Source organism: Mesoplodon mirus, assembly GCF_964341445.2.
Source record: "Mesoplodon mirus genome assembly, chromosome: 12".
Lineage (NCBI taxonomy): Eukaryota > Metazoa > Chordata > Mammalia > Artiodactyla > Ziphiidae > Mesoplodon > Mesoplodon mirus.
The window spans coordinates 82,294,069-82,314,553 of record NC_138988.1 but is presented as its reverse complement, the minus strand read 5'-3'; positions in this window follow the sequence as shown (position 1 = coordinate 82,314,553).

Here is a 20,485-nt window from a genome sequence, read left to right as displayed (position 1 = left end):
TTGTTGATGAAGTATTGTCTATTGTAACAAGAATTTTGGTGACCATCAAGAAATCAAACTATTAGAATTTTTAAAAAGTGTTATTTTCATTTCATATCTTAACCTTTTATTTTTATTTTAAAGTTTATACTGTAAGTGTTAGAATGGGTAATCCATTCCAATGGTTGAAAAAATAAGGAAAAAGTAGAGTGGAATGTTTCCTTCCCTCAGTTGCCCCCATTTGCCCACTACTCCCCTCCCTAAAAGTTTCTTTTGTATTCTTCTAGGGATTTTAATGCATATGAATGTGAATATTTACTTACTTTTAAAACCTAAACTTTCTATTAAAGTATATATGTCTGGAGGAAAAAGTACACAAATCATAAGTGATCAGCTCAATATTTTTTCTCAAAGTGAACATACTCACGTCCTCCTAGATCAAGAAAGAAAACTTTCTCAGACTCTCATGGGCCATGATACCTAAAGAGCTTCCCTATTTTATTTCTTGAAAGCAGAATAGTATTCTAAAGAAGAATAAGCCATAAGTTATTTTATCAGCCCCTACTGATGGACAATTAGGTTGATTCCAATCTTTTTTTTATCATTCATATGTCTAATGAAGACATTAAGACTTTACACAAATTGTTTTCTTTGGGAGTCATAAGTAGAAGTTGTAAGACATTCGTAAGTTGTTCTTATTGTTCATATACTGGGAATATATAAAATATAACAATATAGCATATGATCAAAAAGTCATATAGAGGGATTAGGGAGACCTCTATATGGCTTTTGGCCAATATTGGCCATTTTAGCAATTATAGTAGCTGATACCAAAAATAACTAACATTTTTGCAGAGCTCTCGTATCATAGAGTCACTCAATAGTTATCGCACACACATTCATCTCACCAGTGAGGCAAGGATGTATTATCATTTTCACTTTACAGATGAAATGCCAAGAGGTTAAATGACTTGTCCAAGGTCTGTAAGGAGAAATGAGGTGGAGTAGCCAGTTGCCTGACTTGATGTCTAGCATAAAGGCAGCCAAGCAATTATTTCATTTAGCCCTAGGGTGAATTAGAGCTCACTCCACCGTGCAAGCTCCATGCCATAATCGTTTAGATTAATTGCTCAAAACTAAAGCCAAGCTTTCCAGTGGTAATGACTTAACTTGTTAAATATAACCATGACCCTCGGGAAAGTAATATTTTAGATCTAAATATCTTCTTAACTTGGATTAGGTAAGAAACTTTAAACAGGTTTGAAGCAAAAATATTCTATTGATCCACTGTGGGTCAATAAAAAGACATTTGCTAAGGATCTGATTCAACTGATTTCTTCCACATCAGGTACAGGATGGGCCAGAACCTAGTTCTTAGATTACCACCCACTCATTTTACTAAGTGAATGCTTAATTACATCTTTGAATATTTTGCTTAACTGTGTTTACTAGGTGGAGCCATTGGGGATGTGGCTCTAGCATCTGGAGATTTGTATTTAAAAAACAGATCAGGGACTTCCCTGGTGGTCCAGTGGTTAAGACTCTGCACTCCCAATGCAGGGGACCCAGGTTCAATCCCTGGTCAGGGAACTAGATCTCACATGCTGCAACTAAAGATCCCACATGTCTCAGCGAAGATCCCGCAAGCGGCCACGAAGATCCCACATGCCGCAACTAAGACCCGGTGCAGCCAAATAAATAAATATTAAAAAAAAAAAAAAAAAAAGATCGAACAGACCAGGACCCCAGCTCTTGGTGTTATGATGGAGCTTCACATTGGTAGAAAGAGTTGCACAGGCTTCTCCTCCACAGCCGATTCATGAGCTGGGACTAGTTTTGAGTTAAGGGTCGTCAGGAGTCGTCCCAGGCTCATTCCCTTGGATAAGGGAGCATGGAAAGCCAACCTGGGACCCACACTGGAAACCGGTTAACTTCTTTTTCAAAAATTGGAGCCCTTGAAGCGCAATCCTCTTGGGCAAGAAGGGTAGTTTAGGCTAAATGGCTCTGACCCCACATCCTCTGATTCCATTCAGTTTTGTGGCCGTCTGCCTATTGTTGTTTCTGTCTAAAACAAGTAAGCTTGGGAAGAAAGAGGAAGAAAGATGGCTAGGAAGAAAGATGGTTAGGGCTCTCCACTAAAGGGTCCTATCTCTTCTTTTTACATCGCATTATTAATGCAATGACAAGGCTTACTTAGTTATGGGCAGCATAAGGTTTTTTAAAATGAATAATACTAACATGGCTAGATGGACGCTTTTTGCGTTTAATTATTAACTGGTAGAGATTCTGCAGTTTTAATACTTATCTTAAGTGAGACTTCACGGTGACATAGAAAACTGTCTCCCTCCCGACTCCCTACAAATCTTAGGGCCAATTCCAGCCCTATCCACACGTTGGAGTGATGAGTGTACTCTTAGGCACAGCTGGTTGCCAGTTTCCCAGGTTTCCCAGCCTCCTCCTCCAAAACTTCTAATGCAAATCTGAGGGCTTCCCAGGGCGGAAGTGGGAGGAGCTTAAGTTTGGGGATGAGAAGGTAGTAGGTAGTAGCTTTTCTACTGGTTTTATCTTGGTTTTCTCTTCTAGGTAAAATAATCTTGATCTGGACTATAGCGGTTGGTTCTTCTGAGTACAAAAGACAGTGCATTCTAAATAGTCTTTAGATTTTTTAAAACAAAGACAAGTTCTCTGAGATCCTCATCCTCTAAAGGTCTAGGAAACATCACCTGTCCAAATTATTTAGGTAACATTTTTTTCTCTATTTTTTCCATCTTCCTTCACTCTTCTCATTCTCCATCACTTCCTCTTGTCCAAAACCTCCAGGCAGACGTCAGGTCAACTTGATTCTCTTCAACTGCAACTTCATCAAGGAAACCTTTAAATCCCATAAAAGTAAGTGATTTGTTACATGTTTACTTCTTCGCGTATTTTTAAAATATTCCTACCTATTTAAATAATTTAAGTTTATGTTATTTAAGTGTGTGAATTATTTTAGGAACAAATGGAATTATAATCACAAGCAAGTGTCCACTCCTAACTTTTCCTTTGCTGTTATTTTGGGAAGTTCTGCTTTGATTTACTGAAATTTGCTTTCCTTATGGTCTCCAAGACTGCATACATGACGCGAGTGCCCTTGTCATGCCTTGGATCCTCATGACAGGAACACAAGGTAGCCTTTAGCAAGCTGGAAACAACACTATTTGTGGAGTGAAAAAAGACTGAGGTCCTCAATTTCACTTTTCAAGCTAATAACTGTAATCTGTGCAAGTGACTTAAACTTTTTAAACATTGCTATCCTTATAGGTTACTAAAATAGAAACTGAGGCATATTAAAAATTTGAAGAGTTTATTTGAGCAAAAACTCATTCAAATCAGGTGGCACCAAACTGGACATGGTTAGGAGAGCTCTGCTGACAGAAAAGACATACAGAGGGAAAAGACATACAGAGAAGGTGCAAAGCACAGAAAGGAAATTGTGGGATTGGCTATAGCTTAAAGCCCCATTGGCTGTTTGTGATGGATTGCCTTTAGGTTTTGATTTTTCTACTTAGACATTTCAGCCTTAAGTTTTGGTTTGCTTATGTAGCCGCCAAAGCTTTCGGGCCACTTCACTCCACTGTCCTCCTTGTTTAATGAATTTTATGGGTAAAATGGAGATAACACATAACTCACAATGTCGTTGAAAAATTAAGTACAAAACAAAGGCAAAATCATCTAGCAAGTAGACATTCAGTTCATTCATTTGACAAATATTCATCAAGAGGATTTATTGTCAAGCACCTGGAACTAAATAATTGAAGTGGACAAAACAGACAAAAATATATTGCCTTGTGGAGTTAACATTGTAGGCATAATAAGTACGTGGTATAATATGTTAGACGTTACAGGGCAAGGTCCTACTGGAGAGCAGGGCTGAAGGATCAGGAGGTCAGGTAGGTCACACAGCAAAGGTGACATTCAAGCAGATTTGAAGGTGACAGAAGTTCCCCATGCTGCTGTCTAAGGAAGAGCATTCAAGGTAGAGGGAACAGCCAGTGCAAAGGCCCCAAGCCAGGAGCAGCCCTGTCTTGTTGCAGAAGCAGCAAGCAGATCATGCGTTGTGCTGAGTGGGTGAGCGGGGAGATGAACGGAGGTGGAGTCAGAGAGGTGAGGGATAAGGAGGCAAGGTCAATTGAGTTTTGTAGGCCGTTCAGGGACTCTGGCTTTTCCCTCTCTTTCTTCCTTCTGAAGTATACTTGATGGGTGATACTATGTGTTACAGGTGTACAATATGGTGATTCACAGTTCCTGAAGGTTATACTGCATCAATAGTTATTATAGGGCCTTCCCTGGTGGTGCAGTGGTTGAGAGTCCGCCTGCCGATGCAGGGGACACGGGTTCGTGCCCCGGTCTGGGAAGATCCCACATGACGCAGAGCGGCTGGGCCCGTGAGCCATGGCCGCTGAGCCTGCGCATCCGGAGCCTGTGCTCCGCAATGGGAGAGGCCACAGCAGTGAGAGTCCCGCGTACCACAAAAAAAAAAAATGTTTTTATAAAATCTCTGGTTTTTGCTCTGAGTGAAACGGGGAGTCAATGCAGGGGTTTGATATGACTTCCATTTAATAGGATTTTTCTGGAGACTGGGTGGAGACAATATCAGACAATAGTGGAAGCAGGGAGAACTGTTAGGAGGGTATTGCCATAATCTAGGTGAGATGATGAGGTGGTGATATCCGTGAGATGTGGTCAGAGATGCTGGATAAATTGTAAGTGGAGAGCCAGCAGAATCTCCTGACCGATTCTAGGTGGAGAGAAAGAGGGTGATCAAAAAGACGTCAGGGATTTGGGCCTGAAAGGAAGGATGGGGTGCCAGTAACTGAGGGAGGGTTGGGATGCTGGGGAAGGTGAGGGACCTGGAGTTCACTCTGGACTGATGCTTGGACTGGGATGTCGACTCTGTGGGGTCTCTTAGATGTTCCTGTGGCGATGCCAGGCCGGCAGTGGGTGACGAAGCACGGCAGGGGAGAGGCCTGGGTGGGGGTATTTATTTGGGAGTCATAAGCCTGAGAGATGGGCTTTAAAACTGTGAGTCAGGAGCAGCCTAGAAAGGTAAGGGCAGGCAGAGAGCGAGGAGGTCCTGGGGCCCCAGCGATAAGAAGGGAAAAGAGGAACCAGGGGAGGAGGCTATGAGGAAGCATCCAGTAGGCGGGAGAAAAATCCAGAGGGTGTGGTGTCTTGGAAGCCAAGTGAAAGGAGAGCTTTGAGGCCGAGAGCAATCCCGGTGTCACAGCTGCGCAGCGACCAGGTAAGATAAGCTGGGAACGGCCGCTGGCTTTAGCCTCACAGGGGCCGTTGGTTACTAATGCGAGCAGTTTCGGTGGAGTGATGGGGATGGTTTAAGAGAGATTTGGGGGGCTTCCCTGGTGGCGCAGTGGTTGAGAATCCGCCTGCCGATGCAGGGGACACAGGTTCGTGCCCCGGTCCGGGAAGATCCCACATGCTGCGGAGCGGCTGGGCCTGTGAGTCGTGGCCTCTGGGCCTGCGTGTCTGGAGCCTGTGCTCCGCATCGGGAGAGGCCAAAACAGTGAGAGACCCGCGTACCGCAAAAAAAATAAATAAATAAAATAAAATAAAAAAGAGAGATTTGGGGAAGAATCGTGGCCTTCAAGTGCAGATAATTCTTTGGGGATTTTGGCTGCGGAGGAGAGCGGTAGCTGGTGGGAGCAGAAGGAAGGCCGGGAAGAGGTTTTCTTTCTTTCTTTTTATTTTTTTAAGATTGGAAAAATTACAGCTTTTTGGTGTGCAAATAGGAGTGATTTAGTAGACAGAAAACCTGATAATGCAGAACTGGGTAAAATTAATGGGGCAAGCATCTTGAGTACAGGAGAAAGGATGGGATTAAGTGGCTTTGGATTGGAGCACAGAAGGTGGGGGGTCAGCAAACGTTTTCTAGAAAGGACAAGATAGTAAATATTTTAGTATTTGCAGGTCCCACGGTCTCTGTCACAACTGTTCTGCTGCGGCTCTAAAGCCGCCGTGGACGATACATAAATGAATGGGCATGGCCACGTTCCAATAAAACTTCGTTTCAGTTCATCGAAATTTTAATTTCATATAATTTTCACATGTTGCAACCTATATTCTTCTTTTGATTTCCCCTCCTTCGACCATTCCAAAAGTCAACAGCAGGCTGTACAGAAACGGGCAGTGAGCTGGATTTGGCCCCCAGGCCAAAGTCTGCCAACATCCAATCTATGTACCTGAAAAGAGTAACTCAGACAGGTACAAAGAAATTGGATAGAAGTGGTGAGGGGAATCTGAATTCTCCGGAGTGCTTCAATTTTCTCAGTGAAGTAGGACCCTGAGAATGAGGATGAGTGAGAAAGTATAGAAGATTTGAGGAGAGAAGCAAAGACATAAAATACAGAGCATGGATTGACCGGGAACATCTAAGTAGAACGAGTCTCCCTGCAGCCTTAAGTCCCCTTTTGAGGTCTGCGGTCTTGAGTTTGAAGTCAGATCTCTTTGGGGGAGGCTGTGTTTTTCTGCAGCCGCGATACAGAGTTGTCACAAAGTTGGGCTTGAGAAGCTGTGGTTCTGCCAAAGGAGTTTCAAGTAGGAGGAAGCGAAGTTAAGAGTTTTCATCTAAGAGATTATAGATGATTGTAGGCTTATGAGAGATTTAACAAAAAATAATACAGGACGCCCAGTTAGATCTGAATTTCAGATAAACAACAAATATGTTTTTAGTGTAAGCCTGTCCATGATTAGGAGGAAGAGAGAAGATAAAGCAGTCCGGGGAGATGTGCAAATTGGGACATCAATGGATTGGAGGTCTTGTCTGGGAACGGGTGTTGGGGAGGATCACCAGCAAGGACAAGGTAGAGTCGAACGCCTGACCTTGAGATGCTGAGCAGTGGCAGCTACCGGTCATGACAAATGTTAGGGTTCAGCCACTGGAGGAATGAGTGGCATTGGGTGGGGGAGGAGATCATTGGAGGTAAGGAATTCAAGGAACGGTTCGGGGGGATCCTATACATTGATAGGGTATGGATAGCGCCACGGATGACTAACAGTTCACACTCACCACCGTGTGTCCAGCTCTATGTGGGGACATGAAATAAAGATTAATCAGGATCCCAGTCCAGCGTGACCTAGAAAGGGCATTTAGAGCTAGATCTTGGGCCCTTGGATGTGATGCTAAGAACTTCAGACCACTGGTTTAACATCCCTCCCCTCCTGTGTGAAGGAAAGTAACAAATCAACGAAATCAGTACACCTCACCCGGTTTGACATACCTGAATATGAAAGTATTTAAAATACTTGCAACACACTATGTTATGATAAATATATATATGGGGGTTGGGTTAGCTGCAGTTAGGTTTTTGGTAAGCTTTCATAATCTTCTGATTACTTTTAAATGAAAGTGATTTAGAAAATACTTGAAGGACATTCTTTTTAATTTGCCCGGAACAAGTGAGTAAAATTAGACTGAATAAAAAGAGGAAGGTTGAACCCTAAAATATGCCTGTGGTTGATGCTGCAGGGTGGGCTTAAGGAGGACTTAGGGAGGAGCCAGCAAGGGTGTGTGTGACCCGAACCAGGTGTAAGTTCTGACCTTCCAGAAGAGGGAAGAGGCAGGCAAACATTTTCTGCTAACTCATGTCCCTGGTCCACTTCAGCGTGAGCTCACCACTCCCCTTCCCCTTCGCACACCCAGGCGGTCACTGGGATTTGGAAACAAAAGCTCCAAGGAGACACACGGGGGCTTTAGAGTTTTCAAAGTACAGTCCACTCGGCAAGATGTTGGCTAAGATGTGTGGCCACCTTTCCAGAAGGTGAGCTCTTGTTATCCAGTCAGAAATGAAAAATGATTTGGTTATTATGATTATGATAGAATAAGCTCAGGAAGAAAATACAAACTCAGTAGAGAAGTGGCAAACCCACAGCAGCTACAGAGATCCTCACTCGGCTCTGGAAGGGATGGAAGAACGGTACGGGAGAGGGACTGGGTGATGGTTAAAACCCCTCTAACCTACCTCTGGAGACTAAGTTTCCAGGGAGCAGAGAAGGGGTTTGTGCACAGCTGTGCCCTCAATTCCTAGAGCAGCTCCTTGACAGAGAGGAGTCGGATAATACTTGTCGAGTGAATAAATGAGTACAGAACAGTGAAAGAAAACCTGGGGAATCTCCTCGGCTACCTTTGGCCACTTAACCAGATGTGTGGCCTTGGGCGAGTTAATTAGCATCTCTGAGCCTCAGTTTCCTACACCTCCACACCTTTGCAAAGCAGAAATGAGATAGCGCTTAACTTTTAAGAATAGTGGTTGCTGTGGGTTACTGATAGGAAAAGAGATGGGGCGTGATCTTTGCGTGGTGGGAGCGTTTTTTTTAGAACTAGCTTGAGAATTTTAAAAGGGGGCGGTACTTTAAAATTTTGGGAAATCCTGGAACTTAGAAGAAAATTTTTCAAGTAAAGTTAAAAAATTATGTACTTTCTATTATATGTCAACTCATATGGAAGACAGTTATATACATTATCTGCAGAAAATCCTTGGGGATAGGCAACATCCTAGGAAAAAACATAACAAGTATGTAAATGGCTAAACAGCAGCATGTAAACAGGGGGGATAGGGCTTCAAACCAAAATTCAGGTTTAAGTATCTTGGAATGTTAAAAGAAAATTTAGAGGGTTAGTCCCATCTCCCACACAGAGCCCAAATCTTCTCTGCAATAGTGAAATCTAGATTTGGAGCCAGAGTTAGACCTCTTAAGACAGTCCGATTCATTTTGAATTAGTTGAAGGTTTTTCCTTCCAAAAAATTAAAGTTAGTCTCGAGCAATTTCCCCTCTCTGGCCCTGGCTCTGACCTCTGGAGCTGCCCGGAGGAAATACAGACCAGCCAGAAGGACAGGGGGTTGAGTCCTTCTCACCATCGTTACTGCTTCCCACAGCCGTGCACGCAGGGGACACTCAGGAAATGCTTGCTGCATCGAACCGGGCCTTGCCTTTTCTCGCAATGACGCCTAAGAGACGAAATAGCCCCAGTCTCCAGCCCTCCAAGAACAGTGCTGCTGTTGCCCTCCGAGATCCTGGCTCCAAGCCTTTACCTGAAAACCCCCTGGGAAGATAGGTTTATGCTCTCATTAACTCAGTCGGTCAAGAAGCATCCACTGAGTGCCTACTACGTACCAGGCGCTGTTGTACGTGCTGGGAACCTATCTTCTAACAAAACAGACAGATTACCCTTGTATCTTCTGTGTGAGAAAGTAGAGAATACACAACGAATATAAGATCTTCCAGAAAGTGATAAGTAGTAGGGGGGAAAAAATGGAAGCAGGTAAGAGGAATTGAGAGTGTCAGTCGTGCTTTCAATGTAGTGGGATGGCTGTGTCAGCCAAGAAGAGGAGGTGATGAAAAGGTATCCATGAGATCATTGTGAGGGGGAGTGGCAAGGGAACAGGCTGTGTAAAGTGCTGAAGTGCCAGCCTGCATGGTGGTGGGGAGCAGAGTGAGCTCGGGGCAGCAGGGGACCCATCACAGAGATGCTGTCAGGCAGACACGTGGGCTCGGGCTGCACTGTCCCCAGCAGGAGCCTCCAGCCACGTGGGGCTACCCAGCTCTTGAAATGTGGCTATGACCTACTACATTTCAAAGACTTTGAATGAAAACAAGCATGTGACATTTCTCAATTTTTACGTGGATTCCATGTTGAAACGGTAACAACTTAGAGATACTGTGTTAAATAAAATATACTATTACAATCATGTCACTCGTTTCTTTTTACTTTTTTATTATGGTTACCAGGAAATTTAAAACGCCACATGTGGCTCCTAATCTGTTTCTATTGGATGGTATTGGTCTAGGGTCTTGCACACCCTTCTGAGGACTTTGGCTTTTATTCCAATTGAAATGGGGATCCCTTGGAGAGCTTAGAGCAGAGGAGTGACAGGTCTGGCTTTTTACAAAAAGATCACTCTGGTTGCTGTACTGAGATTAAATTGCAGGAGGTCACTCATGGAAGCGGGAGCCCCTTCAGGAGGCCATGGCAGTGATGCAGGGGAGATAATGGTGGCTTAGTCTAGGGGGGTAGCGGTGGAGGCGGTGAGATGTTGTTGGAGTGAGATGTTGTTGGAATCGGATGTATTTTGAAGGTAGTGCCTACAGGAGCGCCTGCAGGATTAGACGTGGGATGTGAGAGAATGGAAGGAACCAAAGGTGCATGCAGTGATTTGGGCCTGAGGAGCTGGCCATTGCCTGAGGGAGGAAGACCGTGGGCAGAGCAGTGGACTGTCAGGATGTCAATTTGGGTGTCAATTACAGTCATGTGGAGATGCTGAGCCAACAGCTGGGTGTTAGAGGACAGTGCCCAGGGGAGAAATTTGGGAACTGTAATATCTGAGTGGTCTTTAAAGTCAGGAGACTGGAGGAGCTCACCACGGGAGTGAAATAATATTGAGAAGAAGGCTAAGGACTGAATTTAAGAATATGAGGTTGGGGAGAAAAGGTGGAATCAGCAAAGGACTATGAACGGAGGAGGCAGATGGTGGTGACCTGGAACCAAGGAAGAATGTGTTTCCAGGAGAAGCAAGAAGTCAGCATGTCCAGTGCTTCTATAGACAGAGTTAGGATGAGGATGGAGAGCTGACCATTGGGTTTAGATGATGTGGAGGTCAGGAGTTTTTTGGAATAGTCTGAGCAAAAGCCTGATAGCAGTGGGTTTGCCCGAGAATGGCAGGAAAGACTTTGAAGACAGCGAGCATGGAAAATTCCAGGAATTTTACTGGGAAAGGGAGGAGAGAGATGAGGCCATAGCTGACAGGTACTTGGGGCCAGAGAGGGATTCTAATTAATGATGGGGTAGATAACAGCAGGTTTGGGTGCTCGTGAGAATAACACAATAGAGAGAGGAAAACTGATGACGTGGGGTAAAGGTGGACCATTGCTGGAGTCAGGTTCCCATGGAGATGAGAGGGGATTCCATCCAGGGCACGGGCAGCCTTGCCTGTAGGAGCCACGGCAGTTCCCCTTCACTAACAAGTAGGAAAGCCAACTGTAAGGGTGTGGATGCAGGTGGGGACGTCACGGAGGGTTTCTTCCAGCTGCTTCATTTGCTCAGAGAAGTGGGAGGCAAACCCACCAGCTGGGAGAGGCTTTGGAGGTCTTGCAGAGTGAATTCAAAGTGTAAAATAGGTGTCCAGGAGAGAGAGAGAAAGCACTGGGGAAATAGGGGCTGATTAACGTCCCCCCCCCACCCCGACACCTTGGTACTTTTCGGAAGTGGGTTTAAAGTGAGAGCAGTGGGCATGGTGGTGTGTTTTCTCTAGCCACTTTTCACAGCAAAGGGCCAGGAGTACAGTAAGCCCGGGGCTGTGGCACCTGCCAAGGTGTGAGCGTGCCCTCAAGGGAGCGAGCCTAATGACTGACCACAGACTTGACTCGTTCAAACAAATATTTGCCGAATGGCCGCTGTCATCACATCAGTAAGGTAATAAAACTGCTTTTGCGCTCAGCTTACGTTGTGGTCCTGTTGCCATATCAACCGCCTCTCTGGTGACGCTGCGTGCTCTTGCACTGCGTCCCCGTGGCCGTGGCAGGAACTGCGGCTACTGAGGCACCAGATGAGACAGGGCTGCCGCCTCCTGGCCAGTTTCTGCTACTGCAGATACGCCAGGACCACATCTACAGCTAGCTTCTCACTGCCCTGGGCTGGTGAGCGGTAAAAACAAGGACCCGACCAAAGGCTGGGCACCCAGGACCTCTGCTTTTCCCCACCCCTCCGTCTTCCATTCTCATTCTCAGTAAGGAGCAACGAAATCCCTACTAAAGGACGCTCCTTTCCTGGGAAGGTTTCCACCTTAGCAGACAACTTTAAGTATCCCAAAGCCCTCAAGAACTATGGAAATGAAACAGTCATTGAATTTCAAGCATCTGTGGAAAATCAATGCAGGAAATATATGAGATGCAAAAGTCTGCCTTGTGGCTACTCGTCCACATACTACCATATAGATGGTATATTAGCATTTTTGTTCTCTTTGACTTTGGTTTCACTCTCTGGTTAGTAGGTTTTGCTGATTTCACTTTCCTACTTGTTATTAATTTTTCATTTCACTGTTATAGTTACAATTTCTCAACTATACTTCAATAAGAAATAAAATAAAAGAAAGATAAAAAAGAGTTCACTGTCATGGAAAACCATCACATAAAATATTAAGATTAGAAGGACCTTAAGATGTTGTCTAGCTTATATTTCGGTGCCTCACAGTGAAATTGTACTCAGGAAGTGACTTCTAATGCTCATCACAGCTATGGACAGGCAGTGTGGACAAAGGGACAGGGTTGAAGCTGGTGTTGTTAGACCGCTGGTGGGGTCCCTGGTACCCCACCTGATGATGAGCTAATGGCTGAAGTTCTCACCTTCTTCATCTATAAAATTGCACAAATAATCACCCTGCCCATCTTGTAAGATGGTTGTAAAATCACATGTTGTAATTCAGATCGAAATAGTTCATTAATGGCGTACTGCATTTGTATTCAAAGATAAGTTTATGGAATTTGCCAGGAATTTTGCTACACGTTATGTGGAATGTGCAGTACCTTCAGTCCTTCTCTAAATTCAGAACATTCCCTGATCTTATGAAACTTACAATTCAGTAATATCTCTTTAGAGAAGAGGGGAAAACAACAAAGACAAAAATCTTACTTTTTTTTTTTGAACACTGGAATTTGCTTCTCGAATTTGAAATAACTCAGTGCATACTTCTCTGATCCACGTCTACTGCCATTAGCTCTATTTTGCTTTTTTCTTGGCTGATGCATTTTCTCTACCCTTTAAATGAAGGCTTGAAAAGCTTAAATGCGGTGGAAACGTCCCAAATGTCCATCAGCGGATGGATAAGCAAAATGCGGTATTTACATACAATAGACTATTATTCAGCTTTAAAAAGAAATAAAATTCTGAAACATGCTACAACATAGATGAACCTTGAGGATTTTATTCTAAGTGAAATAAGCCAGAGAGAAAAAGACAAATACTGTATGATTTCACTCATATGAGGTACCCAGTCAAATTCATAGAGATGGAAGGTAGAATGGTGTTTGCCAGGACCTGGAGGGAAAGGGAAGTTATTATTTAATTGGTATAGACTGTCAGTTTTGCAAAATGAAAAGAGGTTTGGAGATGGATGGTGGCGATGGATGCGCAACAGTGTGAATGTACTTAATGCCACTGAACTGCACATTTAAAAATGGTTAAAATGGTAAATGTTATGCTGTGTATATTTTACAACAATTTTTTAATGGGAAAAATAAAGCAGCCTAAGTGCATTGTAACTGTGTAAATCCAGTAGCATGCCCAGAATTAAAAACAGCTGTGTATACTTTTCTAGTCTTACACGTCTGTCACAAACAATAAGCATTCCATACACCTGTGGGGCTTGTTGAATTGCCCTGGATTTCTGCATATCAACTTTCAAGTGACTTCAATGAATTTTTCTCAAGGTTGAGCTTTCTGGATGAAGTTCGAAGGCATTTTAAGAAAGATGACTGAAATAGCTTTCAATAAATACTAAGTTTCAAGTATTACATTAGAGAAAAAGGAAGAATTACAGGGAGTCACTTTCAAAATGAGTCCATTTCAGCCGAATAGTGTTTCCAGCCCTCTAAATGACTGGGATTGCTGGTAAATGTCAGCCCTTCCATTAGCAGGGACCTTGGGCAATCATCTGGTCCAGCCCGTGCCTTCCGGCAGGTAAGATATCATCATCCCATTTTGCAGATGTGGCAATCCTTGTGCCCAGAGAGGCAAAGAAACTTGTGTCAAGTCACACAGAAAGCGGAGGAGTGGTGTCCAGAACTCGGGGCTCTCACCTCCCAGAACCTGTGCTTATTTCTGCTGCATCATGCTCTGGTTTACGTAACTTCTCTGAGTCTCTGTTTTCCCACCACATTCTAGAGTGAAAATGTATCCGTTCTAATTATTGTGTAAAAATTCTTTGGGTGTCCCAGGCTGTTGCTTATCTGGGAAAAGGTGGGTGGTTATCTGGAATCAAGTTCTGGATTCAGAGTCTAAAGACAAGAATCTGAGCCTGTGATCTTGGTTGAATTGGTTAACCTCTATGAATCTGACTATCTGTTTAAAAATATGTCAATTCAAAGTGTTTTTGAAAGAGTCAAGTGAGGCTTGTTAGTGCATGTATTCTGTATAGTATAAAGAAAAGTTTTCAAAGAGTAGTCCATGAAGACTTGGGGGTTCCCCAGACCCTTTCAGAAGGGTTCCAAGAGCAAAACTATTTTCATGATAATACTAAGCTGTTACTTGCCTATCTTCACGGCAAATTTCTCACAGGTATGCAGTGGGGTTCCCAGAGGTTACATGGCAGGTGGTTTTGTAACAGATTGAATGCAGGAGCAGAAATGAGGTGTCCAGTGGTCTTCTATTAGGTTAGATAGTAAAAAAAATAGGCAGAAATGTTAAACAATGTGACTTCTCAATTTTTTGTTTTGAATATAGTTATTTTCATTAAAATGTTATTTATGTTAAAATGTAATGGGTTATTACTATTATTTTAGATGAATTAATAAACATTTCAAAATTTTTTCAGTTCTAATTTCTAATATGGTAATATTGACAGATATAACCACATACACAAAAGCTCTTTTAGGGTCTCAATTTTTCAGAGTGAAAACTGTCCTGAGAGCCAAAAGTCTGAGAACTCCTGCTAAAAAGTACTCTACAAATAGTAGATATTTTTACTTTATATCATTGACCTTTAAAGAAAAAAAGTATCACATGATTAAAAAAAAAAAAGGATGCATGCCTCTTATGGAAAAGTTAGAGAATTATAGATAAATAGAAAGAAGGAAATAAACAGTATCAATAATCCTATAACACAAAGAACAACTGTTACCATTTTTGTTGCACTTTTCTCACTATTCTCTCATTGTAAATATCTAGCCTGTGATCTTTACAGGCTTCGTCAGTCTTCAGAGTTTAAATTGGGGTGGCACGGGGAGTTTGGGGCGGTTATTCGCTGGCCCTCGGACCACCAGCAGGATCTCGGCTCCGCCCCAGTCATCTCTGGTTGTTTCATCGGGTGGTGTCTCGTGTTTGCTCATCACTGAGTCTTTGGTTACAACACGTCCATCTTTTCCTTCCTCTTCTGCTTTGCCGCTTCGGAGCTGGGACTGCTAAGGTCTGCACAGCCCGCCGCCTCCTGCGGGTCAAGCATCTCCATCTCCGCGGGGCGTATCCCCACTCCCCCATCCCCCCCATCCCCCCACCACCCCAGTGCAATGGGCGGGAGCTCCGGGGCTACGGAAGTGGTGGGTGCTGGGTCTGCTGGGATCGGTCCTGGGTGCCGAAAAGCCTGGCTGTGGGCAGGGCCTCCCTCCTTGAGCGGTATTTTGCCCGACGGGCGCTGATGTTGTGCAGTTTTACCGAAAGCATCTTCTTCCTCATCATCTCCCTTCGATTCTTGCCCACTTTCTAGTCCTGAGCTAGGAGCCCCGTGGAGGGCTAGACACGGGGCAGTTTGCACACTGAGCTCAGAAGAATATCGCCAGAAAGAGCCTCCCCCTGACGGCCAAGTTGCAGAACTTTAGGACTTGGTACTTTACAGCGGCAGTTCTCAAACTTTTGGGTCTCAGGACCAATTTTCACTCTTAAAAATTGAGACCCTCAAAGAGTTTATGTGTATGTGGTTATATTTGTCAATATTTACCATATTAGAAATTGGAGTTGAAAAATATTTTTAATATTTATTAATTAATCTAAAATAACAGTAACAACTTATTACATTTTAACAAATAATATTATTATGAAAAATAACCATAACACCATATTTTTATGAACTATAAAAAATTTTTATGAAAAAAATTGGGTACCTCCCTCTTTCATAGAAATGGTGGGATCATATTCCTGCTCCATTTGATCTGTGGTTCTTAAGTTTTTCTTTTAAAATGTTGGTGTTGATTTTCTAATTTGCAAAAATGTTTACGAAACAGCATAGTTTTCTCAGTCCTGCCAGTGCCCACATTGTTATCAACCTGTAGGACATCCCATTTCTTGCCTTTGAGCACAAAATAAAAGGACAGCAAAATATTTGCTAGAAATTGGAGACAATCTACCACTATGAATTTGAGAACTTGTTTTTGATTTTTTTCCATTTTTGGGGGGTTGACACTTGGGTTTGTGCTTGTGATTTTGATATTACATACACGTATGTTAGTCATCATTTCTATTGGCAAAACAGTTCTCAAGTTTTAATATTTTAAAATTTCACAATATTTTCCAAAAAGCACCATGACAGCCAGGGGCTTTCCCACCTGAACCACTGACAATGGATCTCAACAGCAGACCATGTTTGTCTTGTCTGCCCAGAGATTTGGAAAGAGAATGCTAAGTCAGCCTCTTCTTTCTCAGAACAGATACAGCTCAGAATCCACTTTAAAATGATGCAGGTTCTCTATAGAACTGAGATATTTAGACAAAACTTGGAGACGCTCCATGTGAGAATCACAAATGGCTTAAAATTTGAGAAACCCTAAAGGAAAAATCCAAAGTTCTCTTTTACATAGCACAGCAAAGCGATCTCTGAGAGGTCCCTTGGTTACTTGTTTTAAAGCTGCCTGTGCTACCTAAATGTCTCATTAGGTGAACGGTGGCTGTTCCCTGGGTCCTGCACATTGACTCAGGTGAGACATTAACAAGTATTTTCTGATTTTAAGGGGTATCAGACAAGTGCCTTAGGGTGCCCACCTTTAGAAGCATAAATAAAAGGGACAGTGCTTTATTTTGAAGTCTGGGCTAATTTCAGGCTTACTTAGACGGGAGATGTGTTAGTATATCTCTAACAGGTGCAAGCTGAAGCTGCTCACCTTTAAGGGGTGAGAGTGTAGATGGTCTTTGGGGATCACGTGATTGGGAAGGAGAGGTTAGGGCTGGCCTCGGGCTTGCCTGCATCCAGGTTTCTTTCCTTCCTCTCCCTTTGTCTGTCTCTCCCCTCTGCTTTTCGCTCCCTTGTTGGTTTCATCTCTCAGATCTGTCATGTGGCCGCAGAGGTGACCACAGCAGCTCTGAGGTCAGGCTTACAATTTGGCATCTGAAATGAAAGAGCAATACCTCCACCTCTGATTTGGAAAATTCCAGGGAAGAACTGTGTAGGTCAGACTGGGTCCCATGCCAGAAGGGACAAAAAATTCTGATAAACAGCCTTGGGGGAGGAAAGAAATATTCTGGAAAATGGTGAGGTAAGGAAGCAAGAGAATCTTGATGCCAGAAGGGACTGGTATGTCAGACAGACTTACTCTATCAGGAAGGGAATGCCTTTTAACGTCATTCTTCTCTCGTTGATATTTCTTCTTTGACCAAGGTCAGTTTGCTGATGCCAAGAGATTGGTTACTTCACAATCTTCTAAAGATCAAGTTACTTAACCTTCCTGTGCCTGTTTCCTCATACTAATATGGCTTAATAATACTATATCTCATGAGGTAGTTGTGAGGATTAGAGAATAGCATCTACCTCACAGGGATGCTCTAAGGACCAAGTGCTTAGCGTGGCACCTGACACATAGTAAGTGTTTGGTCAAGGAAAGCTTTCGTAATTACCATTGTTATTAATAACAATGGCAGAGATCCAATTAGGAGAATTTGGGCAAGAATGTAGGGCGTGGCCTTAAGAGAGCAGAAGTGCCATCACCTGTCTGGGACGTACGGTCAGAGCTCAACCAGAGTGTGAAGACGGAGCACCTTAGATCCCCCCGTGTCAGAGTGGGGTTTGTTCTTGGGACAAGGATGGATCTGCTGCTGAGGCTGGGATTCCAGCAGATTCTTCTGTAAAGAGAAGAAGAGTGGAAGATACCAACCTCACCTTGAAGGAAATAGCAGCTTAGCAGGGAACTAGGACTAACAGGCAGGCACAGTTAAAGCAACAGTACGTACAGTCGTATTACAATCATGCAAAGTAAGACCTGCATTTGGTGAGGTATATAGGAAAACAAGAGCCTGAAAGGAGTGACCGAAATGTTACCTGTGGGAATCTCTAGGAGATGGAAACATGCGTTCTTGTTGTTGTTGCTGTTGTTTAAGATTATGAACTTAGGGCTTCCCTGGTGGCGCAGTGGTTGAGAGTCCGCCTGCCGATGCAGGGGACACGGGTTCATGCCCCGGTCCGGGAAGATCCCACATGCCATGGAGCGGCTGGGCCCGTAAGCCATGGCCGCTGAGCCTGCGCGTCCGGAGCCTGTGCTCCGCAATGGGAGAGGCCACAACAGTGAGAGGTCCGCGTACTGCAAAAAAAAAAAAAAAAAAAAAAAAAAGTTATGAATTTATTTTGTAATTAAGAAAAAAAGTGCTAGTTTTAAGTGATGTAAGACAGCTTATAACTCAGAGTTCTGGAACACCACTGAAGTGAGAAATCCTGTGCTCTAGACTAACATGGGAAGACGTCATAAGGGGTGACATTTTGGGGACTCCTGAAGGATGGAGGGGGTATAAATGTATGGAGGGGAGAAGACAACTCTGGCGAGGAGCCCTGAGCAAGTGGATAATCATGGCAGGTTCAATTATCACCTTATTTCCTCACAGCTCCACGTCCACTCTTTGCCCTGCTTCCTGATTCTGGAGCTGGACCCTATGGACATTTCTCTTTGGCCAGCTGGCACAACGTCAGGCTCTGTCCTGCTACCATTGTTCAGGGTGTGGAGAAAGATCTGACCAAGGAGGGCCTACAAAGAGCAGACCGAGATTAGCCAGAAAAAGCACAAGAAAATCATTCAGGGTCTTCACCTCCAGATGGTGGAGTTCACTCGTGAACTGAAAGCCTAGTGGGACATCTTCCCAACATTGCCAAGGTCTCCCAGGGCCTAACACAGCCGGTGAGGCTTCCCCAGCATCTTGTCTCCCGGTGTGCTCATTCCTCCTTCTGATGGTCTGGACCTTCCTACAGGTACCGACTTCTCATCAGGCTGAGCACACACTTGTCATACCACTTTACCTTTGCCCATGGTGTTGCCACTACCTAGAGCAACCTCTTTTACTCCTTGATGCCTTGACTATTTGTCCTTCAAAAGGCTGATCAGGCATCCTATTGGTGTAAAAAGTTTCCCCTGAGTCTCTTCCCTCCAGCTTAAAACCTTCCCCCTGTACATCCTTCTAGACTACCTCTATGCCATGCATCATGTTATCTTAGGCTGATTCAGTGTCTGCTCATCTTTTCCACCACTGAACTTCTTCATGGCTTTAATGATCCCCTGTATCTCCAGAGACTAGCAGACTGCCTGGAACATGGCAGGTGAACTGTGCCCCGACTGCTGAGAATGTCTTTTGAAGGCAGGATTATATTATTCTGGGAGATTAGAACACTCAGAATTAGTGGGGCATCATTGTTAGGGGCAGGACAGCATTTTAGTGCTTCTGGTTTGGGAGATCTTGGTTAACCAATATCTATTCCAATAAATTCCATCACTGTCACGTTTCTCTCTGTCTGTCTTCTCTCTCTAGTACACATGCAGAGGTAGATGGTGGAGGAATTAGAATCTACCGTTAATCAGTCTGCCTTGGGCTCAAACTTTGAAATTACAAGAAGGAAAACATCTGGATTTCCTCATGAGAATCTTTGAAATGTCCATTTCTGTTAAAATGCCTTTTGACATAAACAAGGGGAAAGTTCATAGGCGTACTATAGAATATTCATCACATTGCTGGCATTCTGCAAAGAATTGGGCTGGTTAAGTGGCTCCCAGGTCACTCTTACCTATCCCAAGCTGAGAGCATCTAGATTTTGATTGGATTATTGCCAGAGCTCATTAGCATAGTGTACCTTGACCTGGATTAGGGAACAGCAGCTTCTGCATAGAAAATGACCAGAGCTTGCTGGGACCTGAACCAGAGATGAGATTTTTATGACACAGTTTTGTCTACATCTCCATAAGAAGTCAGAGGTAAGGAAACCATTACAAAGTTTCAGTTGTAAGATTAAAAAAAAAAATGGGGAAGTAATATACAGCATAGGGAATATAGTCAATAATATTGTAATAACTTCATATGGTGACAGATGGTAACTTATGATGATCACTTTGGGATGTCTACAAATATCGAATCACTACGTTGTACACCTGAAAGTAATATTGTAAATCAATTATACATCAATTAAAAAAAAAGGTAAAGAAGCCAGAAATCCTGAGGAGAGACAAATGTAAGGGATGTGATAATGGCCACCTCATTTCTACAGGGTTTCATTTGTTCTGGTCGGTTTTCTGTAGAGATAATGAAACTTGAACCAGTTTCAAGCTTGGCCCAAGTTGCTTTGAAAAAAGAAAGTCTTGACAAATGGAGTTTTTTAATCCTAGAGGAAAACTGAATTGGCTTGTTTATGTTTTAAAGGCTGCAAACCATCTTTCCTTCTCTCCTGTGTTTTGGTCTTAACTTTCAGAGAAATATTAAGTTCATGTTCATTCATTTGTCAAGAATTTATATCAGAAAAAATCGAAAAAGCAATGTAGTTTTTCTGCAGCAGGATTTTTGATTCCC